The sequence below is a fragment of the Rhamphochromis longiceps genome, linkage group LG8 (assembly GCF_057381845.1).
Source record: "Rhamphochromis longiceps isolate RC_006_pf linkage group LG8, R_longiceps_female_GT1.1, whole genome shotgun sequence".
Taxonomy (NCBI): domain Eukaryota; kingdom Metazoa; phylum Chordata; class Actinopteri; order Cichliformes; family Cichlidae; genus Rhamphochromis; species Rhamphochromis longiceps.
This window is the reverse complement of record NC_140564.1, coordinates 1105819-1115922: the sequence shown is the minus strand read 5'-3', so window position 1 is coordinate 1115922 and position 10104 is coordinate 1105819.

Genomic DNA, 10104 nt, shown 5'->3' with positions numbered 1-10104 from the left:
CAGACGCCAGAGGCAGGGCTCTAGACTCACCTTTTGCCACAGTTGCACTGGTGCACCAGCACCAGTTAGGCACACACAATTTTTTCAACCTCAGTGAGTTTTGGTTGGAGAGAGATAAAACCTGCAGCATCAGAATCGAGCGCAAAAAAGACATAAACACAAAGCGCGGACCCGACGCATCAGAGTCAGCGAGCTGTCAGTGTTACACACCGGCCCGAAGCCGGGGTGCAACACAACAAAAAATAAACCCGATACATAACAACGACAAACAAAAAAAAACACACCACGGCAGAATGACGAGTTTGGTTAATTTATTCACTGGGGGTAGCGAGCTTCAGGGTGGGCGATGCCAAAACAACAAACAAAACACACTAGAAAGAAAAACAGAACTAACTTACCTCCCACGATTCCAAAACAAAATACAATTCTCTAACCTGTCTCCCTACCCGAAACAGGAAAAAAGAGGGGAATAAAAGAAACGGCTTCCCACCCCTACAGCTACCAAGCCCAGGTACAACCCTTTTTCAGCATTAATATTGCAGCCCCGTGCAGTCACACGCCACGACGGTCCCCAGCCACACAGCTCACGGGGAACCAGGAAAAGTCTCCTCACCGGCCCAGTCCAACCCCTTTTGTAGCTGGCCTCTTTCCTTCCTCCACCAATGGGCGGCCTCCACCTGGAAACAAGCATCGCTGAATACAAATACAAACAATAACAACCCCGTACCACAAATAATGACCCTGGGTCATAACACCCCCCCACCTAAAATCAAGCATCTCATTAGAGAGATGCTAGACCTAGGTCTCCACCCGGGATAGGGCATCGGCCACAATATTATCAGCCCCTCTAAGATGATGGATGTCAATATTAAAGTCCTGCAGCAGCAAAGACCAACGCATGAGACGCTGATTGTTATTCCTCATGCGAGAGAGGAAAACCAAGGGGTTGTGGTCCGTATACACAGCAGTTGGAGCGGGGCTGGAACTGACATACACCTCAAAATGTTGGAGGGCTAAGAGTAACGCTAAAGCTTCCTTCTCGATGGTACTATAATTCACCTGATGTTTATTGAATTTTCTTGAGAAGTAACACACGGGGTGATCAATACCCTGGTCATCCTCCTGCAGGAGTACAGCACCCGCACCATGCGCACTGGCATCCACCTCTAACTTAAACACCCGAGTGAAGTCAGGGGCACCTAACACTGGGGCACTGCACAACAGGGCTTTGGCTGAGTCAAAGGCATCCTGACAATCAGAGTTCCACAAAAACAGGCACGACGGACTTGTCAGGGCTGTCAGAGGAATAACCACGGTGGCGAAATTTTTGCAGAACCCTCGATAGTAGCCACACATTCCCAAAAAACGGCGAAGCTGACGCCGCGTAGTTGGTATAGGGAAATCCAAGACGGCCTGGACTTTGGCCATGAGAGGGCGTACCTGCCCCTGTCCCACCTGCTTCCCTAGGTAGGTAACCACAGCTTTGCCAAACTCGCATTTGGCCAAATTGACTGTCAAGCAGGCACCCTTCAATCGGACAAGAACCTCCCGTAGCGTCTCCATGTGCTCTAGCCAGGTCAGCGAGTAAACCACAATATCATCTAAGTAGACCTCGCATCCCTGAACACCCAGTAGCACCATGTTCATCAGCCTTTGAAACGTGGCGGGAGCATTTCTCAACCCAAACGGCATCACCGTGTATTGCAGGAAATGGTCTGGTGTCACGAAAGCTGAAATCTCCGCCGCCCGTTGCGACAGGGGCACCTGCCAATAACCTTTCAAAAGATCTAGCTTGGTGACAAATCTGGCTGAGCCCACCCTATCAACACAGTCATCCATACGGGGGAGCGGAAAGGAGTCTGGCTTGGTGATGGCATTTACTTTACGGTAATCATTACAAAAACGTGGGGTTTGATCAGATTTAGGCACCAAGAGGGTAGGAGAGCTCCATGGACTGAAGCTGGGCACCGCAAAACCATTCTCCAACAGGTATTCCACCTCCTTTCTCATGATTGCCCGCTTTCCGGGATTGACCCGATAGGCATGCTGCTTAATGGGCCGGTGTTCGCCAACATCTATATCATGCTCAAGCATAGTGGTCTGAGTCGGCTTGTCACTAAAGAGCACAATATGACCACAGATCAGATTGTAAATATCCTGCCTGTGGGGCTCACCCAAATAAAGCAAATGAGCCTCAAGGTCCTCCAAGATCTTTGAATTCTCCAAGTGGGCCCCTGAGCTGGGTCCCTGGGGTTCACGCAACCCATCCACCTCCGGTTGGTAGGAGGGTGAACCCACCGTCACCACAGGGGAAACAGAGTTAGTCTGGCTCTGGTTCCGGTCCACATATTTCTTGAGCATATTAACATGACAAACCCGGGACTTCTTCCGCCTATCCGGGGTTTTAATCAGGTAATCCGTGTCACTAACTTGGCGCTCGATCTCATACGGACCACTAAAACGAGCTTGGAAACATGAACCCACAATGGGTAAGAGAACTAAAACACGCTCACCAGGCAAAAAGGTGCGCTTGAGGGTCTTCCTATCATACCTCTCTTTCATCTTCTCCTGAGCACCGGAAAGCGACCTGCGCGCCAACTCACATGCAGCGTGCAGCCTCTCCCTAAACGAACTTACATAGTCAAGCACGTTGTGCACGGGCCGCGGCTGGTCGGGCTGCGCGAGCCACCCCTCTTGGAGCAGACGTAGGGGTCCACGCACCGTATGCCCAAAAACCAACGCCGCCGGGCTAAAACCCAGGGACTCTTGTGTGGTCTCTCGAATGGCAAATAGCAATAACGGCAGGCCCACATCCCATTCGGACTCAGTTTCAAAACAGTACTTCCGTAACATGGCCTTCAAGGTCTGATGGAATCGCTCCAAAGCCCCCTGTGTTTCTGGGTGATAAGCACTAGACACCCGGTGCTTAACCGACAACTCAGTCATCACCTGAGCAAAAAACCCCGACAGAAAATTAGAGCCCTGATCGGTCTGAATGTACTTCGGTAACCCAAATATAGAAAAGAACTGTACTAAGGCTTTCACCACGGCCTTAGCCCTAAGCGATCGCAGGGGAATAGCTTCTGGAAACCGTGTGGCCGCACACATTATGGTGAGTACGTACTGGTAACCCGCCTTAGTTTTCGGTAAAGGCCCTACACAGTCCACAATAACATGCTCGAAGGGCTCCCCTATTGCAGGAATTGGATGTAACGGGGCGGGTGGAATGACCTGATTGGGCTTACCCGACACCTGGCACACATGACAGGACCGACAATAGCACGCCACATCAGACTTAAGCCCCGGCCAAAAAAAGTAACGAAGCACTCGGTCATAAGTTTTTTTAATCCCCAAGTGGCCTGACAGATGATGCTCATGGGCCAGACTCAAAACCTGGGGTCGGTACTCCGTCGGCACCACCACCTGAGTGACCACCTCACCCCCCAACCCACCCACCGGAGCCCAATTGCGTAACAGAACCCCGCGATCAACCTCATAAGAAGCAGCACCAGGCACCGCCCCTGGCTGCAAGGCAGCAGCTCGACAGGCAGACAACGTATCATCAGCCTGTTGGGCCGCAATGAGCTGCTCCCTGTTTACCGCCAGGCGCAAATCCTCCGACACCACACTAAAAACCTTCGCCGTCCCACCATCCACCCCCGGAACAGAACTATCATGCGGCTCAGAGCCGTCCGGAAACATTCCGGATATGTCCACCTCCCCACCCAAGCGACGAGCTTGAGCACGAGTAACCACACATGCCGGAAAAACCGTGGAGTCACCCAGCTCCGACGGAAAGTGGCATAACCGATCCGAGGTAGGACACTCAATAACTTCCGGAGTAGCCGGAAACACTTTTCCCCCGGCCAAGTCATTCCCCAAAATAAGATCAATACCTTCAATCGGCAGCTGATCTCGAACCCCCACCCGCACAGCGCCCGATACAAAAGACGAGGTCAAAGTAACCGTATGGAGAGGCATGCGTAGAATACTCATCTGTATACCCCACACCAGTAAGTCAGAACCACAATACGACTGCTGAGAGAAAGGCACGACTCCACGCCGCGCCACCAAATGCTTCGCCCCGGTATCCCTCAAGATAGTGATCGGAACCCGGTCCCCCGCATCACCAGACAACGATAAAAACCCCGACGAAATAAACGGTCGAAACACCTCATCTATCCCCCGCGGAACGACGCCAATCGGCATTAAGCTAGGGCGGGTTACCGCGGAGCAACACTGCACGGCCCCCCCGAAATGTTGGCCCGCGCCCCCTCCCTCGCCCTCAGCACGGGACAAGAAGCAACGAGATGACCGAGCTCATGACAAAAAAAACATCGGCGGTCCCCAGCGGCCACCGTAGGGCTACGCCGCGAGAGCGGGGGAGAACGCCCCCCCCCCCCACCTCCGGCAAAACTCTAGAACCCCGACGTAACGGAGGGGAAAAACCCCTCCTATGCGTCAAAGCAAACTCATCTGCCAGAACCGCCGCTTTCGTGAGGGAAACGACCTTCTGCTCGTTCAAATAAACAACCACCCGCTCTGGCAAACACCCTTTGAAATCCTCCAATAACACTAACTCCCTCAGCTGTGCAAACTCCTTAACCTCACTAGCCTGGCACCACCGATCAAAGAGCAAACCCTTCTCGCGCGCAAACTCCACATAAGTCTGATCCCCCCCCCTCACACACTGCCGAAACTTCTGACGGTACGCTTCAGGCACCAACTCAAAAGCACGCAATACAGCAGCCTTAACCACACCATAATCCAAGCTCTCAGATGCCGACAGGCTAGCCCACACCTCCTGAGCCCTACCCACCAGCCGACACTGCAACAGTAAAACCCAGACCTCCTCCGGCCACTGTAACGCGGTAGCCACACGCTCAAAAGCAGAAAAAAACGATTCCACCCCCGATTCACAAAAGGGCGGCACCAATTTAATGTGCCTCCCAATATCAAAATCCTGACGGAGAGCCGGGGCGGGACCAGGCGCCGGCGGCGCAGGGAGCACAGAGGGCGCAGACGTGGGCGGCGTAGAGACAGGGGCACGCGGCGTAGAGTCAGGGGCACGCGGCGGAGGTCCACGCTCCAACTCCAACGCCCTCACCCTCAGATGCATCGCTTCTACCTCCAACCGGTGACTACTCAACTCCACCTCCTTAATGCGGAGCAACAACTGGAGCTCCTCCGCCGACGACCCCACCACCGGAGCCGGAGGAGCCACAGAGGGGGTGGCCACAGGAGGAACAGACACCGGAGCCAACGGCTCCACAACCGCCCCGCCCGTTCCACCAACAAGCGGCACGCCCGACAATAAACCCCGCTCGCTCAAAGCCACCGCGACAAGCTGCCGCAAATCGTCCTTCTTTACCCCCGCCGGCGCTCGCACATCAAAACGGCCCGCAATAAGCAACAAATCCTCCCTCCGACACCGACCCAACTGCTGCAAGGAAGGCGCCTCGGCAAACTTGTCCACATCGAACTCCATCCGCGGCCACCCACACCAACAACCCCCAAACACACAAAAAACAACCCCACACACCCACACGAGCCCCACGACACACAAACGAACCCGAAATCCCTCAAACGGACGAGCCCCCATTTATGTTACACACCGGCCCGAAGCCGGGGTGCAACACAACAAAAAATAAACCCGATACATAACAACGACAAACAAAAAAAAACACACCACGGCAGAATGACGAGTTTGGTTAATTTATTCACTGGGGGTAGCGAGCTTCAGGGTGGGCGATGCCAAAACAACAAACAAAACACACTAGAAAGAAAAACAGAACTAACTTACCTCCCACGATTCCAAAACAAAATACAATTCTCTAACCTGTCTCCCTACCCGAAACAGGAAAAAAGAGGGGAATAAAAGAAACGGCTTCCCACCCCTACAGCTACCAAGCCCAGGTACAACCCTTTTTCAGCATTAATATTGCAGCCCCGTGCAGTCACACGCCACGACGGTCCCCAGCCACACAGCTCACGGGGAACCAGGAAAAGTCTCCTCACCGGCCCAGTCCAACCCCTTTTGTAGCTGGCCTCTTTCCTTCCTCCACCAATGGGCGGCCTCCACCTGGAAACAAGCATCGCTGAATACAAATACAAACAATAACAACCCCGTACCACAAATAATGACCCTGGGTCATAACAGTCAGTGAGCTGTCAGCTTTCAGCCCCGACGGCGTGTCCGTGTACACTGTAAAATCTAATTAGTTAGTTCATAGAACTCAAAAAAATTAAGTAAAGCTTACTTAAGATGACTGTTAGGACAACTTATTCATTGCAAGTCTGCAGTATTAAGAATAACTGGATATTTCTGACTGTACAATACTAATTGTTTACCTACTGACAAACATTTCAAGTTCAACTAAATGAAAAAACAATGTGTGGTAACCTGAATATGATTAAAAATAATTAACAACACTTTTTGTAATGATGTTAAAATGAGCCCAACTTTTATTTTCAAACACAACAAAGTATAACAGCCAACATACTGGACACTGTTCTGCTGAACAACAAACAATTATATTTCCATCACTGTTATAATCTCACAATGAAACAAAGTCTCAGATGTAATTATTTGTTTAATTATTATTATTTAATTATTAATTTTTACCTGTTTTTTACACTACATCAATTCGGTTTCAGTGGAAACTTTATAAACAGAATTAAGTTACCTTATAACAATCCCTGCCCTGCAGTTCTCACAAACGGGGTGCGGTCCTCCAACGTCCGGATACTGAAGGGAACCAGACAAGGCTGCCTCCTCTCCCCTTTGCTCTTTGCCCTAGCCATAGAACCATTGGCAGAGGCAGTACGAGTTCAGGCGGACATACATGGTCTATCTGTAGGACAAAGACAGCATAAGATTATTCTGTATGCTGATGATGTACTTGTTGTGTTGACTCAGCCGGAGACATCAATCCCCTCTCTGGTTGAAACTATTAATAAGTTTAGTGAAATCTCAGGCTATAAAATTAATTTCAATAACTCAGAAGCAATGCTATTGAGCAGTCTGAAACAAAAACCACGGGCCCCTTCTCCATTTCCCTTCACTTGGTCCCCACAGGGCTTTACGTATCTGGGGATTAGGGTCACTCCAGCCTTTGAACAGATGTATAAAAGTAACTTTACCCCCCTATTTGAGCAGGTCAAATTAGATCTAGAGAGATGGAAGTCCTTACCGTTATCCTGGCTCGGTCGTATCGCTCTTCTGAAAATGAACATTCTACCCAGGCTACTTTACCCAATACAGATGGTTCCGACCCTTTTTCCACATAAAGCTATCCAAACTCTAAATGGCTGGTTCAGCTCCTTTGTTTGGGCAGGGAGGAAACCTCGTCTTAAAATATCCACGTTATGTCTTCCATCCTCAAAAGGGGGCCTTGATTTCCCAGATATAAGGAAGTATCAGCTAAGCCCCCATATGCGTATAGCTGCCGATTGGGTACAACAGCCTTCTCCTGTCTGGTTGGATATTGAGAGCTCTGTCTAACTTCCCTTTGAAAAGTTTGCTTTTTTTTTTTTTTTTTTTTTGGAAAAAAAGGGGAAAAATATGGTTTGGTTTTTTTTCCCCTTTTTTTTCCCTTTTCCCCCCTTCCCTTCCCCTCCCCTCTTTTTCCCCTTCCCTTCCTTACTCTCCCCATCCTTTTTACATAAAATATAATTATCATTATATAAACAATCATATCTATGTCTATACATACACATTTATTATCCTAAATAAGTATATTCAAAGGAGGGAGAGAGGGAAAAAAAAAAAAAGTAAAGAAAAGTTTGCTTTTTGTGGGGAAACTTAAGACCTTAACGATGCTCTGTAGCAACCCACTCACATTATCTACTGTTAAAGCTTGGCGAATGGTTCAAAAACTAGAAGGAAGGTCTCACTTAACATCTCTTTTCACTCCCTTCTCTGATTATCCTCTTTTTCTGCCCGGGACCACTGACCCCGGCTTTCGGAACTGGGCTGTGAATGGTATTTCTACCTTTTCTGACTTAATGGACGGGTCTAACCTCATGTCCTTTGACCAGCTAATCTATAAATACAACATTCATAGGCATTACTTCTTTAGATATTTACAAGTGAGGGACCATATACAGAGGGCTACAGCAATACTCACCAATCAAACTGTCTCTAAATGTGAAAAGCAGATATTTCAGCCAAACCTTAGAACTTCTATAAAAATTTGTTATGGCCTGTGTTAAGAGATATATTCTAAAACACTTCTTCAGTAGAGACTCAGAGAAGAGAAACACACAGAATTTCTTGCTAGCAAGGGCAGCCTCCAGAACTGACACTCCAAGAGTGAGGCTCAGAGACTCGCACTGAGGACTGCCCTGGTCTTTATTTATATGCTTCAGTGAGTGTTTGTTCCTTACATTGGAATGTGGAGGTGTACGTGTGTGTGTGTGTGTGTGTGTGTGTGTGTGTGTGTGTGTGTGTGTGTGTGTGTGTGTGTGTGTGTGTGTGTGTCCATAAACGACTTCCCTTAACCTGCTGGTCTGGAAAATCCAACAGTTCATCTATATGTAAAAAAGCACTTAAACTAAAACTGACATAGCTACGTTAATCCTACCGTAAAACAATAAGACAAGGTACAACCTCTCCCATGCTCCTAGGATGTGGGGGTGAACGCCAGAACACCCTGGAATGTTACAGGGAATGAGACATTCTTTCAATATGCCACCAACTATATACTTCTAAACACAAATGATTACATGCAGTATTCTACCATATGCAAACTTATATCATTAAAAGATTATACTGACTACTAAGTACAATTTTCCATTGACATTCCCTCCTGTTGTCAGTATAACTTTAAGTGAGATATCAGTATGTAACATCTTGTTGTACATTTTCTGTCACACCGTCATTAATCACACAAAGTCTTCATGTTTCAACAGGTCGGGGTCATTATCATCATCACTTGTCATGGCTATGTATGCAGCAACAGTGGAAAATTATATGCGGTTTATCATGAGTTTTAGACATGGCAGTATACATGTTACAAAGACACAACTCCGATGAGTAGTCTTTTTAGCACCTGTAACCAGGAGCCAGTGTAAAGCCAAGAAAACCAGTCACTTGTATCACTTACATAGTCCTGATTTTGGGCCTGCTGGATCTGTCTCAAAGCATTCAGGGCATCAGTCATGTTTAATGAGTGTACATCGTCCGGTATGTAAGTGTAGCAGGTGTTGTTGAAGAGGACGCAAAGTCCCCCTCTCTCTGCTAATATCATCGAGTAGTTCTTTCCTGGGAGTTGGTCCAGGAACACATATAGTGTGGGGTGTGTTGACGTGCTGGGCATATGGGAACAGACATAATAGTCTGTATTTGCCGATTCTGCCTTTGTCCTGTCGTGGATATACTTATGGCTCTTCTACTGTCCATCCTCTGCAGAAAAACCCCTCTGTGGAAAGGGTGCTGGGTCCAGTTATCTTACTGCTGTTATGATCCCAGCAGTCTCCAGTGTGCCATCGTATGCACAGTATAGTGACACAGCATTAGGTGATGTTCATAGGAAACTGCTGTCATCACCACCATAGCTTCCGGTTCCTGTGCTTTTCACAGAATCATGATGTCATCCTTAGACTCCCTCTGCGTTGTCGATGGAGCTTGGCACGCTCCCCTCATCCTTCAGGTGCCCATCTGTTGTCCACAATCTCCTCTGTTGGCCTCTGGAAAGCCCCCCTTGGCACAGCTCTCATTCCAACGCAGCTTCAGTTCCTTGCTGTGGCTCCGGAATCTGATCTCATGATGGGCCCCAACCAGCTCGACCTTTGACCTCAACCACTGCCTGGACTGTCAGCAATGCCTGGAATGGTTCTTGCTTCTCACTGGGCCTCTGGAGATTTCTCAGGAGATTACTGCTGCACCTGTATTTCCTTGCTAGGAGGAAAAACTTCTATTTGGAGAGCATGTCAACAATCATCAAACCACATTCTTTAGTTCAGTGAACTTCACTTATAGGCCATCAAAGCCTCATCTGAACTTGGATGCACCACTTGCATAGGTTTAATACCTGTAAATGAACTGTTAATTGTCACGAGCTGAAAGCAGGGACTCAAGCGCAGAGCAGGTTGATGTCTCAG